At 39.8% G+C, this 18,417-nt stretch overlaps 1 non-coding gene across 1 annotated transcript; it reads right to left on the bottom strand.

Annotated features, from left to right (window-relative positions):
- Positions 1-10,533: 10,533 nt before the first annotated feature.
- Positions 10,534-10,606, bottom strand: TRNAK-CUU (transfer RNA lysine (anticodon CUU)). Its single transcript has one exon. It is a non-coding gene; the product is annotated as a tRNA-Lys (tRNA).
- Positions 10,607-18,417: the final 7,811 nt, after the last annotated feature.

Genomic DNA, 18,417 nt, shown 5'->3' with positions numbered 1-18,417 from the left:
AGTATAGGCCCCAGGAAGAAATTTTCTTTAAGGGAAATTCCTGGCTCAAGCCAAGGAGTGATCAAAAGATTCATGTCAGTGGTGCCCATTTAGGGCAGTCATAAAGTAAGTCCCAGGCCACTCACTGCCCTCAGCAGGAAGGGGAGGTTAAGTCCTGGGCGTTTTGCTATAATTGGCAAGTAGGAAAAGTGAAGCCATTCAAAAGGGGCTGGGGCAGCCCCATGTCACAAGTAACATTATTGGCAAGTGGCACAGCTGGTAATCACAAATAACCAAAACGGTAAATGATTGATAAACCAGTAGTGGATTCTTCCCCGTCAAAAGGTGGGCACCTAAAAACAGGAGTCAGAATATTAAGTTGAATGATAAGGAAAATCTCCCTAGTCAACACCCAGGGACCAAATTAGTCTAAGATATATCAGAATCTGGAGTGGTCAGATATTTGGCCTGAGAAGAGACTTTTCACCTGTGCATGCTATTTTTTTAAAATTTTTGTATTTTTAGGCACTTGGGGTTAAGTGACTTGCCCAGGGTCACACAGCTAGTAAGTGTTAAGTGTTTGGTCTGAGGCCAGATTTGAACTCAGGTCCTCCTGACTTCAGGGCAGGGGTGCTCTATCCACTGTGCCACCTAGCTGCCCCCCACACACTATTTTTTTAAAGGAAACTTTGATGTTTATTGTCACTGTATTTACAAAGTTATGAAGAAAAAACCCCACTAGCAAATGCTTCTCTTTGCATCTTGCAAAATAACTTTTTCTTCAGAAAAAAGAGTGTGAACTTTTCTGAACAGTTCTCTAAGTCTTCAAAAAGGCATTCTCCCTTTCTCTCTACATTTCTAAATCAAGTTTTGGGAGTGCAGAGAGAAAAAGAGATAAGAAGAAAAGGAAATAATTTCCCTCAGACCATATAATGTTATGATGTCATAAACTAATTAGAAACTGAATTTGTGACTAAAATGTAAGTTTTCTACTGTGAATTTTCAAATTGCAATTTGAATATTTTTTATAAATGCCAAAATAGTCTCGTGAGTTGGCTAACATTCTTTAGAATTTGTTTTAAGGACATTAAGAACATAATTGTGAATGTTACATAGACCTTTTATCACTCCTCCCCAGGAGAATGACAGCTTTATTGTTTTACAGCTAAGAGAGGAAGGTCATTTTGCTGATTAGAAAGAAGCTAGTTTGAAAATAATATCAATTTTCAAAGTAAAGGAGGAAAAAAAACAAGTTTGCAATTTAAAATGGTATATTTAGTTTTCTTCCCTAGGTGGCATGAGAAGGGTATAGGCATACTTAGAAGCATCACCATAATTGTATGTGAGAGAAAGAACAGAGGAAAGGAAAATCTGAACCAATATCTCTACCCTGATCCCCAGAGGGCTTATACCACTGCAGCTTAAAGGAAGGGAAGTCAGTTTGGGCTAATTTCAAAGGAAGTTTATAATTTCAATTTTAAGAACTGTCTTGTTTTTTGCCCATGAAAAGAGAAGCTTATTTAAGGGAGCAATTTGAATGTAAGTGAAATTTCATTTGGAAAAATGCTTTACAGAACATATGTTTACAGAACTTAACTGATTCGGTAAATTAGAAATAAGTCACCAAAAGGTGTTTGATAAGAGAAACACTATGTAGTTATTCTATTCTATTGTTGTTTTGTTTGTGAGGTAATCAGGATTAAGTGACTTGCCCGAGGTCACACAGGTAGTGAGTGTCAAATGTCTGAGGTCACATTCGAACTCAGGTCCAAAGCCTGAGCTCTATCCACTGCACCACCTAGCTGCCCCCATGTGGTTATTCTTTAGTAACATTTTCCAACATGGAATTATTTGAAGATAGTTTACTAAATTTCTGTTCTTGAAGGACCATGGGAAGAATACATTTTAGGTTTTCTGTGAGGAATATAAAATCTTCATGGCCCCTAAAGAGGGGCATGAAAATACAAGATTGCCATTTTAAATCTTTAGCAGTAAGTTAACTGAGAGTAGCAAGTCCTATAATGTGAAGTACTGGAAATATCTGTCCCTTAGGAAAACTGAAGTTTTGATTTTGTGATTGTAAATCTAGACTTGATGTTTTGTCCTGAAACTAAATTATAATGTAGTTTGAATTAAGGCAAAATGCTGAGAAAGCATGGATCAAGGAAAATATGAGTTAAAGAATCCGATCTCTGTAAATGTGTTGGCTGTGTGATTTTAGGCAAGTAACTTTGTTTCTGAGTTTACTAATTTGTAAAGGGGATAAATATGGTGCCTGCATTCTGGGATTTTTACAAAAATCACATGGTGGTAAAATGCTCGATACAAGATCAGGCATATGGTAAGCACTATATAAACGCTGATTATTGTTACTTCTTTAATTGAGTGCAGCTGCTCCATAGTAGATGACTCTGTACTGGGTTTTAGAGTTGATTAGTATACACTGCTAAACATAATAAATGAATAATTTTCTACGTAAAATAATTTGGAAATGCATTCAACTGAATTCATGCCATCTGATGTAATCAGTTTTGTTTCAGGTTTTAAATTCATGATATTGTGACTGTTACTACTGTGTTTCTAAATTTTCTAGTATCGTAAATTCTGGGAAACCATTATATAAAAAATACTGTTAGGAGGATAACGAAATTGTGTCTTTGGAGAATTTTAACTCCTTTTGATTTAGGTACTATGTAATTATTAATTAGGTTATTAGTGGCCCTACCTATCAAGTATTTAATGGAGTATATTTTTGAAGGGAAGAATTAAAATTACCGTGCAGGAAAAAGAAAAAGAGAAAAAAATGTTGAATTTCTTTTGAAGGCCTGGTAACTTTTTTTGTAGTAACTAACTTACAGCAACAACGTGAGAGTAATAATAATTACATCCATCCCTAAGCTAAGATTTGTGAAACTTTGTTATTTGAGGTGAAATGTCATGGAACTGTAACTTGATATTGTTTTGAGTTTTGAATTCAGGTGTAATTGTCAAGAAGATAGTAATACACCATGTGAAAGAAATGCCGCTAGCTTGATCCAAGGGAGTCCAGTCTGAGAACTATTGCAGGTGGATGTCTGTGCCTGGGAAAGGTTGAGGGGATGACCTTGGATTGGGCTCAGGTAAGAGCCTCTTGACTCAGTTTCCTCATTGTGATAATTCCTTTCCCAGCAGGAATGTTTCCCACCCGATTAATCCTGAGTCTGGCTATGATACTGTGTGAATAAGGTGGAACTTCGATGATAATTGACTGTTCCAAATAGCAAATACAACTCTAAACTGAAATCAAACAGAACTGAGATCCTGTTCTACCTATGTTGTATCATTCTGTGCCCTTAGGCTTAGGCTTTGAGGACTGGTGTTGATGCTGTTGTAACCACATCCCTGCTTCTTCCTTTCATAGCAAAACCTCTCTAACCAGGGCAGGTAAAACTGTATTGTTTTTTTTTAAATAAAGAATCTTCTTGTTGCAATACTCCATTACCTCTTCACTGCTATAATAGGATGCAAGGTCCTTGAAATATCTCAGAATGAGATGAGAATAAGTGAAGAAGTTTGTGGGACAAAGATATTAATCTGTTAATTGGTAAGGTTAAAATCAGAAGCATCTTCTGTTTAATTATAAGATAAAGAATTTACACGCAATCAGTTACCACAGAGGATAGTAACTTATGAAATATCTTGTGTTTTCTCAGAGGGAAATCCAATTTTACTTAGGTTTATTATTTAATTTGGGATTAACATCTATATGTAGGGCATGTCCTGAAGTGCTGGCCATCTGCATATAGACAGCTTGTTTGAAATATTCCCTGCTCTCTGTATACAATCTGAGATTAAATCCTTAATATATTTACACATCCCATCCCAAGCTTCTCAGTTAGAATTGAAGTGAAATAAGCGTCTTTTATGAAGTCCATTTGTGTGGCTAATGAACCTAGGGATGAAAGTCAGCTGCTTACAAGAGTCCTGTTAGCTCAGTTTTCCTGTTTAGGATTAGATCCCTAAAGTGTCTCATCCTCCTAATCCCAGAATTAGCTAGAATGGAAAATGTTGAGAAAGCAACAAGACCAAACAATTATATTTGTCAGATGTAAATTATTCTAATGAGATCTAGGGGCCTTGAGTATGTTCTAATAATAAGTTCTAAAAATTGGGTTCAAGACTTTATATATAAAATTGTATTGTTCACCCTCTACACAAACCAGGCATTTTTTCATACTTATTTTTAAAAGTGTCAGAGTTCTGCCTTCTGTGATGCTTTAAAAATGTTTAGTTTATGATTTCTTTGTAGGGGAATCTGAGGTCCTATTTATTGGCAAATCTATGCTTTACTAATAAATGGATAGTTCTTGGAATTTTGTGCCTCAGTTTACTTAATTTTGACCATAACACGCCTTAACATTAAGAATTTAGGAATATTAGGCTTGTGTAGAGAATGGATGGAAGAGAGAGGATACCTCATTCCATTGGCCTCTGGGAACTTTTTAATCCTAGACATCTCCCCTCAACAAAGGAGGAATCAGAGATAGGAAAGACTCAGCAGAGGGGGGTCTGGGGTATTATTCCAGTTAAAACAAGGTAGACAATGAGGGGGTCTATGGGGTGTTCGGGAGGATTAGCACCTCTGGTGTGAGGGCTTGCCAGGCCCTTTATGGAGCTGTTCATCCACCTTTGGTGTCTTGTCTGTGGCTCCAAGAAGCTCCATGCTCAGTGACCACACCCTGGCAAAACCATCTGGGAGACAGGCTAAACCAAGTTGAGGGAACTGACAGATCTCAAACCTGTCTGTGAGGGAGGGGCATGTCTACCCCAAGCATGAGAAGACTGCCCCTGGAGGAGTGGGTAGATGAGAACAATTTGTTTCAATGGCCATGGTGGGGCCTAATGCAGGTGCTACGGAATGCTTAGAGCTTAGTCAGATAGCAGAGAGGCAAGGCTGCTTCCCAGGCCATTGCCAATCATCCTTACTTTTGTCCTGTCACTTCGATGATTCAGAAAGAGACAGTCAAGCTCTTGCAACTTTGCATAGCTCTGCCTCACTTAAATCTAATTCCCTCAAGTCAGGCCATCACCCATGATGTCACTGGTCCTCTTCAAAAGCAAAGGACAAACAACACCAAAGAGCAGGCAGGCGTTAAGAGAGGAGTTCATTCATTTGACATGTTTATTAAGAGGATACCAAATACAAGAACTGAATAAAAAATGTCTCACAATCTGAAAGCCAAGTATATTGGCTCCCATTTTTTTCTCTACAAAAGACATCTACCTAATTTCCTTGCCCATGCAGGGATCCTGCTAAGAGCCTCTCAAACAGGGATTCTGGTTGAACACTGCTAAAAATGAGAAGCTTACTATTTCTCAAGGCCCTCAGTTCTGTTCAGAAACCATTCTCATCTTTAGAAAAGTCTTTCATATTCTCCCTCTTTTTAACTTTATCCAATCAGTCAGTGAACAAGCATTTATTAAATACTTACTGTATACTAGACACTCTGTTAAATACTGAGGATACAAAGTCATTCCTTGTCCTGAAGGAGAGTACATTCCAATAGAGGAGATAACATGTAAATTTCTAAGTATGTATAAGAGATATATAGTCTAGGTCAGGGAACCTGTGGCCTTGAGGCCCCATATGACCCTCTAGGTCCTCAAGTGCGGCCCTTTGACTGGATCCAAACTTCACAGAGCAAATCTTTTTATTAAGGGGTTTATTATTAAAAGATTATTATAATCCTATTATAAAACACCACCCCTGGTCTAGGTTTTGCTGTCTGTGGCCATACAGAATAAACTGTATTCCTCTCTCTCACTCATAATAGCCTTTCAAATACTTGAAGACAGAAATCATGCCTCCACTAACTCTCATCTTCCCCACATCAAATATCCCTGGTTTCTATTCTTCGTATATCGTTGTGGTTTCCAGATCATCACACCTTAGTTCTGTCAGCCTTGAATAAAAATGACCAACTGAAATGATTACATCTGTGAATTTGTTTTCCTTGAATTATGTGCACTTATTACAAGGAGGTTGTTTTTCTTTTTCTTTTTTCTTTCTCCAATGGAAAGAGGACAACAGGAAAGGAGAAAAAATTGATTTTTGTTAATTGAAGAGAAAATTAATTTAATTAAAAATGAATAGCAAGATGATCATCTAACAGGAGGCACAGAAAAGAAAGAATATACTCCTAAGTCAGAGTGCAGGGGTGGGGAACCTGGGGCCCCAAGGCCACATGTGGCCCTCTAGGTCCTCAAGTGTAGCCTTTTGGCTGAATCCAAACTTCATTGAACAAATCCCCTTAATAAAAGGATTTGCTCTGTGAAGTTTGGATTCAGCCAAAGGGCCACACTTGAGGACATATGGCCTCAAGGACAAAGATTCCCCATCTCTGATAGAGGGTAGAACACATTTTTTTCCTGAGCTGATTAATTTTAATTAAAGAGAATCAGGCAGGTTCAAGGGCTCTAATTTAGGGGTAAAACATCTCTAAAGACAAAAATATATAGTATCATGGGATACAGAACTTAGAGACTATCTGGTCCATTTCATAGGTACAGAAACTGAGACCCAAACATGATTTGTCCAAAGTCATAAAGCTTTAAAATAATTGTAATGTGGAAACTTTAAATCCTTCGGACTAAAGTCCTAGTCTAACACCTATCTAGAATATGGCAATGATCTTGGACTCTGGAAGGCTGTGAAGTGAAATGTGAATTCTTGCAGGTTTTTCAAAGATAATAAAGAGTGCTTAAATTCCAGGAAGATCATAGTCTGAGGTTTGGAGAACAGGTGGTGGATTTTATCAGCCATGGCAACTCAGAGAAAACACCTATTAGGAACAGTAGCAATCTGTGTGGGTGGAGACAAGAATTCTGATGAAAATCATGGATCCTTGAAGTGCAGAAGCAAATTGCCATCTGCCTCTGGTGTTTAACTAAGAAGTTCTGTTTCTACGAGCCTGTTTAATTGTCCAGTCCCTCCGTCTGCTCTTCCGGCATCTGTCTATGTCTGTTCTGTGTCGCTACACAATTGTAAAATGTTGTTCTCACGGGCCAGAATCTCAGAGCTGGAAGGGATTGCAGAGGCCATCCACGAGGAGCTATAGGTTAAAAAAAAAAATCCTCTTTATCCCACTTCTCCAATCTCTTCTTGCCATCACTGAGCTCCATTATTCTCGTGATTTCCCCTCTCTGCTTACAATTTAAATCTCTATCTCTTATTTTGTCCTCTCATTTAGGCTTTTAGCCCTACAAGCCCAACTGCCTATTTGGCATTTCCCCTTGGAGGCCACCATCCCAAATCCAACATGCCAAAGAGTAGTGGACTTAGAAGAAATGGAACTGGCTTCAAATCCTGCTTCTGTCATTAGGCCCCTCATATGTCCTTGGCCAAATCATTCAAGCTGCTTGGCATATAATAGGTGCTTAGGAAATGTTTCTTGACTAACTTCTTCTGGACTTTTCTATCTATAAAATGAATGAGTTAGATTAGACAGTCTCTCAGGCACCTTCTGGCTTTAAATCAATGATCCCATTTACAGGCCTATATCCATCCACATTTCCCTCCCAATTTCCCTATCTCTGCCAGGGTATCATCATTTTCCCAGGCACCTGAAACTTAAAGCCTCAGTGATCTTTCCTCTCCTCCCCACCCCCACCTAATCAGCCACTAACAGTACAAGATTGCATAAATAATCATTATTGCTAGAACTCCTCAGTGGAGCTGTACACATCGATAAGACTACAGATTCATTTCAGGGTAATTATAGTTCTCCCTATGCAGCATTTCACGGTTTACAAAGCACCCTGAACAACCTTGTGAGGCAGGTAGTCAAAATATTATTACCCCATTTTACAGGTGAGGAAAGTGTAACTCAGAAAGATGACAAAAGGTATATGTAGGTGCAGGTTCAGTACTGGATGGAGCTGGGACTCAGACCCAGGCCTCTTAAGTCAAGGTCTATTTCCTTTGGCTTTATAATCTGGATATTTCTTCCCTCTTAAATTTACAACCCAGTGGAGAAACTAGAGCAGACATAGGAAGATGCATTATAAATTGTGGCTGTTTATGGAATAATGCAAATTTGGATTCTACCACAGGCTCCATCTCTGAAGGGTCAGATGGTACTGGCTTTCTTGTTCTTTGTTAGGAACAAGGAGTTCAGTTATTGCATGCCAAAGTGTTCCTCTGTCAGTTTGTAGCAGGAAAATGATCTTCCCAGAAAAGCAGCATGGCAAAAGAGAAGGCCAACTTTGACATCAGGCACGTGTCAAGTGTTATCTCTGACACAACTAAGTGACCCTTGGCAAGTACCAACTTGTCAGTGGCCTAGGCAATTCTCTGAGGCTATAAGTTACAAACCACAGTGTCAGTGGAAGGAGTTTCCACACTAAGAGTTTCCCCACACCGGTGAAATCATCCATTTAGAGAAAAACAAAAAACAAAATCAGAGAGGCAAGGGAAATATTATTATTTTACTTTATATGTTTTTGTATTTGCATACTAGTTTATTTTAATTCTGTTTTTAATAAAACATGGAACAAATGGGCAAATTAGGCCTTTTAGATGACTCATTCATTCTTTATTTGTTTATTAGTCATTTATGAAGTGCCAGCTGCATGCCGTGTGGTTAGGAGCTGGAGGGAGTGCAGAACTATAAGGATAAATCAGCTAAGGCCCCTGCCCTCAAGGAGCTCATAGTCCAGTAGTTATTTCCAAAACAGTGTATTATAAGTGAAGCTAAGATTTATAGGCAAAAACTCCAGAATCAGGTCCTTTCTTTCTGCTTTTTGATTTGAGGGTTGTGAGGGGAAGGAGAATAGAGACAAAAACACTTACACCTCAGAAAATGGTAACAGGCATTTGTGCTGCAATTTAGGGTTTGCAAAATGTTTTCCATAGTCAATTCTAGCAACAACCCTATGATGTAACTGCTATTTGGGATGTTGGGGAAGGATGGGAAGGAAGGCCGGACCTGTAATTTCACTCTTGTAGGGACCTCCTCCTGGGGAAACTCTCTCTACCAAAACAGATCAGCAACTGTTCTTCTATTGAAAGTCTTTGAAAAGTGACTCGAGGCACTGAAAATTTTAGGAACTCGACCAGAGTCACATAGCCAGTATGGGTCTATGTCTGGATTCCAATGAACCCAGTTCTTTCTTATTCCACCTCCAGCACTCTATCCCCTCCTAAACCCGCACTCCCCACCAACCCAGGAGGAAGACAGAGAATCAAAACCAAACTGACAACTTGGCCAGAGCTGTTTGTTTTCTATTAAAGGTGGGTGTTTGTTCTTTGTTACTCTCTGGACACATTTCTTGTCAATTTCCACCTTCCTTTTTGTGAAACCTAATTTAGCTTTTCTTGGGAAAATGTTTCCTCCACACGGAGCATCGCTCCTCTTCTATGATAGCGGGATGGTTGCGGTTTTTCATTATTTCTAAGGGCTCAGGTCAAGCTGTTGAAATTTGACAGTTTTTGTTAAGAAATTGCAGCACAATCTGTCGAGGCCCAGGAACCTGAAATGGTTTCCATTGTAAATTAAATATTGGCTTCCAGAGAAATTCATCAGGAGAAATATCTGAGGACTGCCAGAAAGCACTTACAAATACAGGTCAGGGCTCTAGCATTTGGGGTTGGCAAAATGAGAGCCAAGTCCTCCCTTGAAATGGATTGTTGGGGGAAGATGGATGCCGAGGAAAAAGGGTTTGGTTCTCAGGATGCATTTGGAACACTTCAGGGAGGGAGAGAGAAGATAAAGGTTTGTCTGGCTCTATAAGGACAGAGTAACCAGAAGGAAAAGGAAAAAAGGGAGGGGGTCGGGGGTGCTAATCGGACATGAAGTTCATTCTAGCAACTTCAAACTGGTCTATACCTTCGGCCAAGTCCCTTTTAGCTAAAAGTGCACTGTGAAGCTCTGGGGTTGCTGGCTAAACCCTCCCTTAAGGATGAGCAGAAAAGCAAAGCTGGGGCCAGTAGTTTGAATTAAAAGAGCATCTCCGTCAGGGAGGTGGCAGATCAGGGAGTTCTCCAAAGAGTTATCTGCAAGAGTCTATATTAATCAATTAATCAATAAATAAATATTTATTAAGTACCTACTGTGTGCCAGACTGCTAAGCGCTGGGGATAAAGAGAGACAAAATAACAGCCCCTGCGCTCAAGGGGCTTACAATCTAACGGATGAGACAACATAAAAAGCAAGCTATGTACAGAATAAATAGGAAATAATTAACAGAGCAAGAGGGATTGTGAAAGGCTTCCTGTAGAATGTGGGATCTTAGTTCTCCTCTCCATCCGTTCACTGTGTCCTTCAAAGCCTCTTCTGGGGAACAAATAGCTAAGCAGCCAGAGAGACGTCCCGCCCGAGCCCGGGTTGAAAGCAATGACGCAGCGAGCCTGATTATTTCCCGCGTCTTTCCACCGTTCTGCCCTGGATACATTGTAAGCTTCTGGTTCTGCTGATTGCTGGAAATTATGTCGATTAGCCGGGAAACCGACCTAGAGTTGTTTTTTAATCTTTTGAGAATCCGGGTCTAAAATGTGGCCGGAGAAAAATTACATCCCGCCCAACGTGGGGCTCGAACCCACGACCCTGGGATTAAGAGTCCCATGCTCTACCGACTGAGCTAGCCGGGCAGGTTGGAAATTTGGGCTTTTCCCTGTCCCTTCATAGATTAGAAGCTGCACTTCCTTTTAAGGAACGTGATGGATTGCAGTTTGAGCGGGATGTTTCACCCAGCACTTTTTTGCTTCGGGGAAGTTTTTTTTGCTGCTTCTAAGGAGTTTGGGTTGAACTTTTGATTCTGCGATTCTCGGGTGGGTCCCTTCTAAGACCATACACCGCCCCCCCAACCAACTCTGAGTCGCTAATCCCATGATTTCACAAGGACGTCACTGCCCCCTGGTGGTGAGTACCCCTTCCCCCATTTCAGTCCTGCAACTGCCCTGCCTAGTAAATGTACTAATTACTTCTTTGCCTTGGCTTGCAGATCACCAGGAAAAACCCTTGCTTACAGAACCCAGACCTGAGAATGTAGCTACTGTGGCAGGTAATGAAAATGCGGGAGAATAAGACGATCTATGCTTTTGTTATCCCCTTCCTCTGGGAGCGCGGGGGTTGGGGGGCAGGGGTGAGAGAGTGACTTCAGGGAACCTTCGCAGACAGTTTAATATAGAAGAGATTGTGGCCGACATTTAGTCCAGCTGGCTTATTTTACAGATAAGGAAAATGAGGCACAGAGATTAAGTTTCTGTGACTTTATGCTGCAGGACCTTTAGGTATATTTTGTATATAATTATCAGTTTCCATGTTCCCGAAGAATATGAATACCTAGAGGGCAGGGTCCACTTCGTTTTGTCCTAACATTCCTAGCGCCTAGAATAGGGCCTGGCACATTTCACTTAATAAATTGCTTATCGATTGATTGCTCGCTAGATCACAGAGCTAGAAGAGACATTAGAGGACAATCTAGCCCAAACCCCTAATTTTCCAGATGAAGAAACTAAGTGACTCGCACAAGGCCACACCGGTAATGTCCTAAAGAGAATTTAAACCCTGGACCTGTGACTCGAGATCCCCTCCCTCTTTGCATTTCCCAGACCCGTACTTCCTCCATCCCTACCGTGCACTCTGCAATCCAGTGACCATTCTCCTGTCTACAACTCACAAAGGACTCTCCATCTCCCACCTTTGCGCTAGCTGTTTCCTCCTGCCTAGAATGCGCCCTCCCCATCTCTGCCTCTTGGCTTCCTTCAAGACTCAGCTGAGATTCCACCTTATGCAAGAAGAAGCCTTTCTCGGTTCACTTTCATGTCACTGCCTTCCTGAGGCTACTTTGCGTGTCTTCAGAATATATCTAATGTACATGTCACCAGATAAACTCCTGCCACGTGCCTTCTTCCTTCGAACTAAAATCTCACTCTCTGCAAGAAATTTTTCCCGATCCCCTTCATTTTAGTGCCTTCCCTCAGAGATTATGTCCAATGTGTCCTGTATCCTTCTTGTTTGCATCTTGATCCTCCCATCAGACAGTGAGCTCTTTGAGAGCTGGAGCTGTCCTTTGCCTTTCCTTATCTGCTCAGTGCTTGTTGGCTTGATGAAGATGTGATCATCTGTTAAGGTACAGTAAGACTTTCAGAAAAACTAAACCCAAGCAGAAGTTAACCTAAGGCTCCCGAGTCAGATTTTGGATGAAGAAATAGTTATGCCTGCTTTGTGGACTTCTGAAAGAAAGCAGTGAAACCAAGACTTTGAGATTTGGAAGAAACTCTTTTGGTCATTGACTCTAACCTCTCATTTTAGAGGTGAGGAAACTGAGGCTAAATGGCCTAATGACTTACCTAAGGTCACAGAAGTAAGAAGTTGGCAGAGCTGGGGCTTGACCCAAGGGTCTCATGCTCCAGACCCTAGTGAGCTCTTTCAAGATGAAGAGCATATAGCTAGTTAACAGCACCAGCAGAAACAGAAACTCAATTTTCTCAGCATTAGAGCCTGCTTTATTTTAGTTAAATTAACACATCCTTTAACAGGCCCTTCCAACAAATCAGTGGGCTCAGAGTTCCTGAGGAGCTGAGGAATTATTCCAAGAAAAAGGTTTCATAAATGTGTTTCAAAGTCCCATTGTGAGAACTCTCTTCACCCATACAGATTGCAACCCATACATAAACCTACTAGAGAAACCCTAGAAATTTGCTTGAAGTTACCTGACTTCTTGTGGGTAGCTTACCTAGTTAATGTTTCTAAGCCCAGCACTCTCCATATGCCCATTACATTTTTTCGAGTGGACAGAAATGCAATTGTGATTAATGAAATACAAATTAATTTTAAAGTACATGAATTCAGATTAGGGAGGCAGCCCTGATACGAGCAGTAACTGGGCTTGAAGCCACAAGTGAGTGAAGTTTGACCTCTGACGCTGGGTGACCCTGAGCAAGTCAATTATACTCTCAAATCCTTGCAATTCCTTAAGACTATAAAGTTATGGTCATGAGTTCAAAATCATCATAGATTTTTGTCATTGTGAATTTTCCCAATCAATACATATTGTTAGCACAACTCATGCTTAGAGGGGGAAGGGCTTGAGAATTTTTTGAAGCGTAAAAGAGCTCTTTATACTAAAAAATGGAAAATGATAACGACATTCGTATTTGAGGCTGTTAGGTGGTACAGTGGATAAAGCACTGAGTCTAGAGTTGGGAAAACCTGAGTTCAGTTTTGATTTCAGACGCTTATTAGCTGTGTGACCCTGAACAAGTCACTCGATTTGTTGCCTCAGTTTTCTCATCTGTAAAATGGGAATAATAAACACCTACCTTCCAGAATTGTTTTAAGGATCAAATGAGATACATATTATAATGCACTTCTCACAGTTCCTGACAGAGAGTAAGCTCTATATAAATGTTAGCTGTCACTGTTATAGGGAGGGGAAAAAAGATCAAGAATCTTAAGAGAAATAATGAAAAGAAGTGGGAACAAAGGAGGCCTAACAGTATCAGATCTCAAGCTGCAAATCAGTAATTTTTTTAAAAAAAGATTCATTAATTTATTTATTTTTAGTTTTCAACATTCACATCCACAAGATTTTGAGTTCCAAATTTTCTCCCCATCTCGTCCCTCCCCCAACCCCAAGATACCATGTATTCTGAATACCTTTCCCCTGATCTGCCCTCCCTTCTATCCCCCTCCCACTTCTCTAACCCCCTTCCTCTTCTATTTTCCCGTAGGACAGGATAGATTTCTATACCTCATTTCCTGTATATCTTATTTCCCAGTTGTCTGTCAAAACAATTTTTTAACATTTGTTTTTAAAACTTTGGGTTCCAGATTTTCTCCCTTCCTCCCTCCCCATCCACCCTTATTGAGAAGGCAAGCAACTCGATAGAGGTTATACTTGTCATGCAAAACACTTCCATAATAGTCATGTTGTGGAAAACTTAACTATATTTCCCTTAATCCTATCCTGCCCCCCCCCCCCATCTATTCTGTTCTCTCTTCTGGCCCTGTCCTTCTTTAGAAGTGTTTGCTTCTGATTACTCCCTCCCCCAGTCTGTCCTCCCCTTTATCAACCCTCTGCTCTCTTGTCCCCTTCCCCCCCTATTTTCCTGTAGGGTGAAATAGATTTCCATACCCAATTAAGTGTGTATGTTATTCCATCCTTAAGCCAAATCTGATGAGAATAAGATTCATTCAGTCCCTCTCACCTTCCCCCACTTCCTCTCCACTGTAAAAGCCTTTTCTTGTCTGTTTTATATGAGATAATTTACCCCATTCTACCTCTCCCTTTCTTCTTCTCCCCGTATAATCCTCTCTCACCCCTTAATTTTATTCTCCAGATATCACCCATTCATCTTCAACTCACCCTATGCCCTCTATTTATCAATCTATCTATACATGTAATTTTTTTCCCTCCAAGTACCCTAATACTGACAAAGGTCTAATGAGTTGTAAATATCATCTTTCCATGTAGGAAAGTAAACAGTTCAACCTTAATAAGTCCCTTATGATTTCTCTTTCCTGTTTACCTCTTCATGCTTCTTTTGACTCTTGTATTTCAAAGTCAAATATTCTATTCAGGTCTGGTCTTTTCATCAAGAATGCTTGAAAGTCTTCTATTCCACTGAATAATCATTTTTTTCCCCTGAAGGATTATACTCACTTTTGCTGGGTAAGTGATTCTTGGGTGTAATCCTACCTCCTTTGCCCTCTGGAATATTATATTCCAAGCCCTGTGGTCCCTTAATGTAGAAACTGCTAAATACTGTATTAGCCTGATTGTGTTTCCACAATACTTGAATTATTTCTTTCTGGCTGCTTGCAATATTTTCTCCTGGACCTGGGAACTCTGGCTACAATATTCCTAGGAGTTTTCCTTTGGAGATCTCTTTCAGGAGGTGATTGGTGGATTCTTTCCATTTCTATTTGACCCTCTGGTTCTAGAATATCAGAGCAGTTTTCCTTGACAATTTCTTGAAAGATGATGTCTAAGCTTTTTTTTTTTTTTTGATCATGGCTGTCAGTCCAATAATTTTTAAATTCTCTCTCCTGGATCTATTTTCCAGGTCAGTTGTTTTTCCAATGAGACATTTCACATTGTCTTCTATTTTTTCATTCTTTTGGTTTTGTTTTACAATGTCTTGATTTCTCATAAAGTCACTAGCTTTTAATTGCTCCATTCTAATTTTTAAGGAAGTATTTTCTTCAGTGAGCTTTTGGATTTCTTTTTCCATTTGGCCAATTCTACTTTTTAAGGCATTCTCCTCCTCACTGGCTTTTTGGATCTCTTTTGCCATTTGGTTAGGCTATTTTTTAAAGGTGTTATTTTCTTCAGTATTTTTTTGGGTCTCCTTTAGCAAGCTGTTGACTTGTTTTACATGATTTTCTTGCATTTCTCTCATTTCTCTTCCCAGTTTTTCCTCTATTTCTCTTACTTGCTTCTCAAAACCCTTTTTGAGCTCTTCCATGGCCTGGGACTGATTCATATTTTTCTTGGAGGCTTTGGATGCAGGAGCTTTGACTTTGTTGTCTTCTTTTGGTTGTATGTTTTGATCTTTGTCACCAAGGAAAGATTCTGTGATCTGACTTTTTTTGCACCTTTGTTTGCTCATGATCCCAGCCAGTTTCTTGAGTTATAAACTCTTTGTGAAGGTAGGGGTCTGCTTCCTGTGTGGAAAATGTACAGTCCCAAGTTTAAAGGTTTTTATGCAGCTGTTTTCAGAGATACTTGTAGGGACCTGTAAATTTTCAGTTCTTCCAAGGTGGTATGATCAAGGCCTTTCTTGGCCTGTACTATGGTCTATGAGTAACCACAAGCACTCTTTTCTTTCTTGGAACTATGAGGAGGATTCCCTCTCTACTGCCACCACAAGCTCCACCATGCCAGCACTCCTCCTCACCACAGGATCGCCATCCAGAACTGTGACCCAGATCCAGGTACAGGTAAAGCAAGAGAATTCTGCCTCAGCACCAGCAAAGAGATCCCTGGAATCCGTCTCTGATCAGTCACACGATTCTCCATCAGTCTGTGGGCCGAGACCTCCAGAAGCAGCCGCTACCCCAGGCTGCATCGGGGACTGGGGCTGGGACAGAGCTTCTCTCCCACTGAGGTCACAGACTTTTCTTACTGACCTTCTAAGTTGTCTTTGGCGTTTATAGGTTGAGAAATCTGGAAACTGCCACAGTTCCCCTTGATTCAATCTCCTCAGGACTGCAGCAGGTTCGCTGAGGCCTGGTCTTTGCCTGCTTAGCCTATGTGGCCCATACTGAACTATGCTCCTCTCCCAGACTGGCACAATAGACTTTTCTAATCAACCATCCAGGTTGTCTTGGGCTGGAAATTTGTTTCACTCTGTCTTTTTGTGGGTTCTACTGCTCTAGAATTTAGAGCCATTTTTTACAGGTATTTGGAAGGGTTTGGGGGGGAGCTCAAGCAAGTCACTGCTTTTACTCCACCATCTTGGCTCTGCCCCCCCCCAAATCAGTAATTCTTAAACTATTTTAGTAGTAGTTAAAAATGGAGAGATTGATCAGTGAGATAGATTAGCTATACAATATACAGAAGAAGCAAAAGTATCTATTACCCTCTTAGTATTTGATAAACACAAAGACCCCAACTACTGGCATAAGGACTCATTACTTGGCAAAAACTGCTAGGAAAATTGGATAGCAGTGTAGAAGAAATTAGATTTATTTACACTACCTCATGTTTTATACTAAGATAAACTCCAAAAGGCTAGATGTCCTAGATATAAGGTCACATCTGTGCCCTGAATCCAACCTGACACATCATAAACAAAGTAGAGAAACATGAAAAAAAATTCTTCTCAGATCAGTGGGTAGGAGAAAAGTTCATAACCAAATAAATGATTGAGAGGCTTACAGAAGATAAAATGGATAATTTTGATTATATAAAGTTAAAGGTTTTGCACAAACACATCCAGTAAAATTAGGATTAAAAGTCTTTGCAGCAAGTTTCTCCGACAAAGACCTTGCTTCCAAGATGCTTAAAGGATTGATTCAAATGAATAAGAGTATGAGTCATTCCCCAAGTAATAAATGGTCTAAAGATATGAACAGGCAATTCTCAAAGGAAGAAACCCAGGCTATCTATAGCCATATGAAAAAAATGGTCTCAAATCACTACTAATTAGAGAAATAAAAATTAAAGCAATTCTTAGAGTCCATCTCATACCAATCAGATTGGCAAAAGTGCCTCCCCTCCTCAAAGGAAAATGATAAATGGTGGAGGGGCTGTGAGAAAACACGCATATGAATGTACTGTTGGTAGACCTGTGAATGGGTACAATTATGCTGGTAAGCATTTTGGAATGATACACAAAAAAGTTACTAAATAGTACAAGCCCTATGACCCAGCTATCCATATACTGCTAGGCCTATACCCTCAAAGATATGAAAGAAATGGGAAAAGGTTTTATCTATACAAGAATATTTATAGCGGCTTTTGTGTGGGGAGAAGGGGTGAGGAAAAAAAAAACCTTGGAAACTAAAAGGAAGCTCACCAATTAAAGAACAGCCAAATCAGTTGTGGTCTGTGAATGTAATGGAGTACTATAGTGCTATAAGAATTGAGGATTGATTTCAAAATGGATTGAATTCAAAATTTCAAAATGATTTTAAAAAGACATGGAAAATGTATATGAATTGATGCAGAATGAAGTGAGGAGAACAATTTATACTATACTATCAACATAATGAAAATAAACAATTTTGAGGATTTTTGTAAACCAAGGAAGGATGAAATCAGCAGAACTCAAAGAGAAATTTATACAATAACCACAACACTATAAAGACAAACAACTTTGAAATCTGTAGGGATTACGATCAATACAGTGACCATTCATGATCCCAGAGAACCAAGCATGAAATATGCCCATCTACAACCTAACAGAGGTGATGAATTTAGGGTGTAGATTGAGACATTTGTAAATAGGTATTTTTGAACATTTAACAAAGGAGATTTACTCTACCCTAACAAAAACAAGAATATGGGATGAGGATACAAGGGCACCAGGCTTCTCTGAACATGGCCTGCCTTATTTCCATCTGGAAATGCATCTGGTCAGTGAATCATCAGGGTCTGGTGACTCATGTGATCTTAGGCACACCCCAAGGCTGAGAGGCCGACATTTATACTTTTGTATATTGCTGATAAGGGCATTTGTTTTTCATGACTATGCATATTTGTTACAAGGAATTTGTTTTTCTTTTCTTTTTTTTTCCTAATGAGGCGGAGTGGAGTGTAGGAGGGAGATAAACTACAGTTCTGTTCATTAAAAAAGCAGTTTTAAAAACTGAGCTTGGGATGGTGCTACAGATGTGGAATGATGTACATACCCCTTTCAAATGAGGTCAGTGTGCTGTTAGTTTTGCTGAATTATCTTGTTTTGTTACAAGAGACCTCTCAAGGAGTGAAGGTAATATGTAAAAGTTT

This window comes from Phascolarctos cinereus, unplaced genomic scaffold (genome assembly GCF_003287225.1).
Source record: "Phascolarctos cinereus isolate Bilbo 61053 unplaced genomic scaffold, phaCin_HiC Scaffold_3;HRSCAF=262, whole genome shotgun sequence".
Lineage (NCBI taxonomy): Eukaryota > Metazoa > Chordata > Mammalia > Diprotodontia > Phascolarctidae > Phascolarctos > Phascolarctos cinereus.
This window is presented reverse-complemented; position numbering and strand designations above follow the sequence as displayed.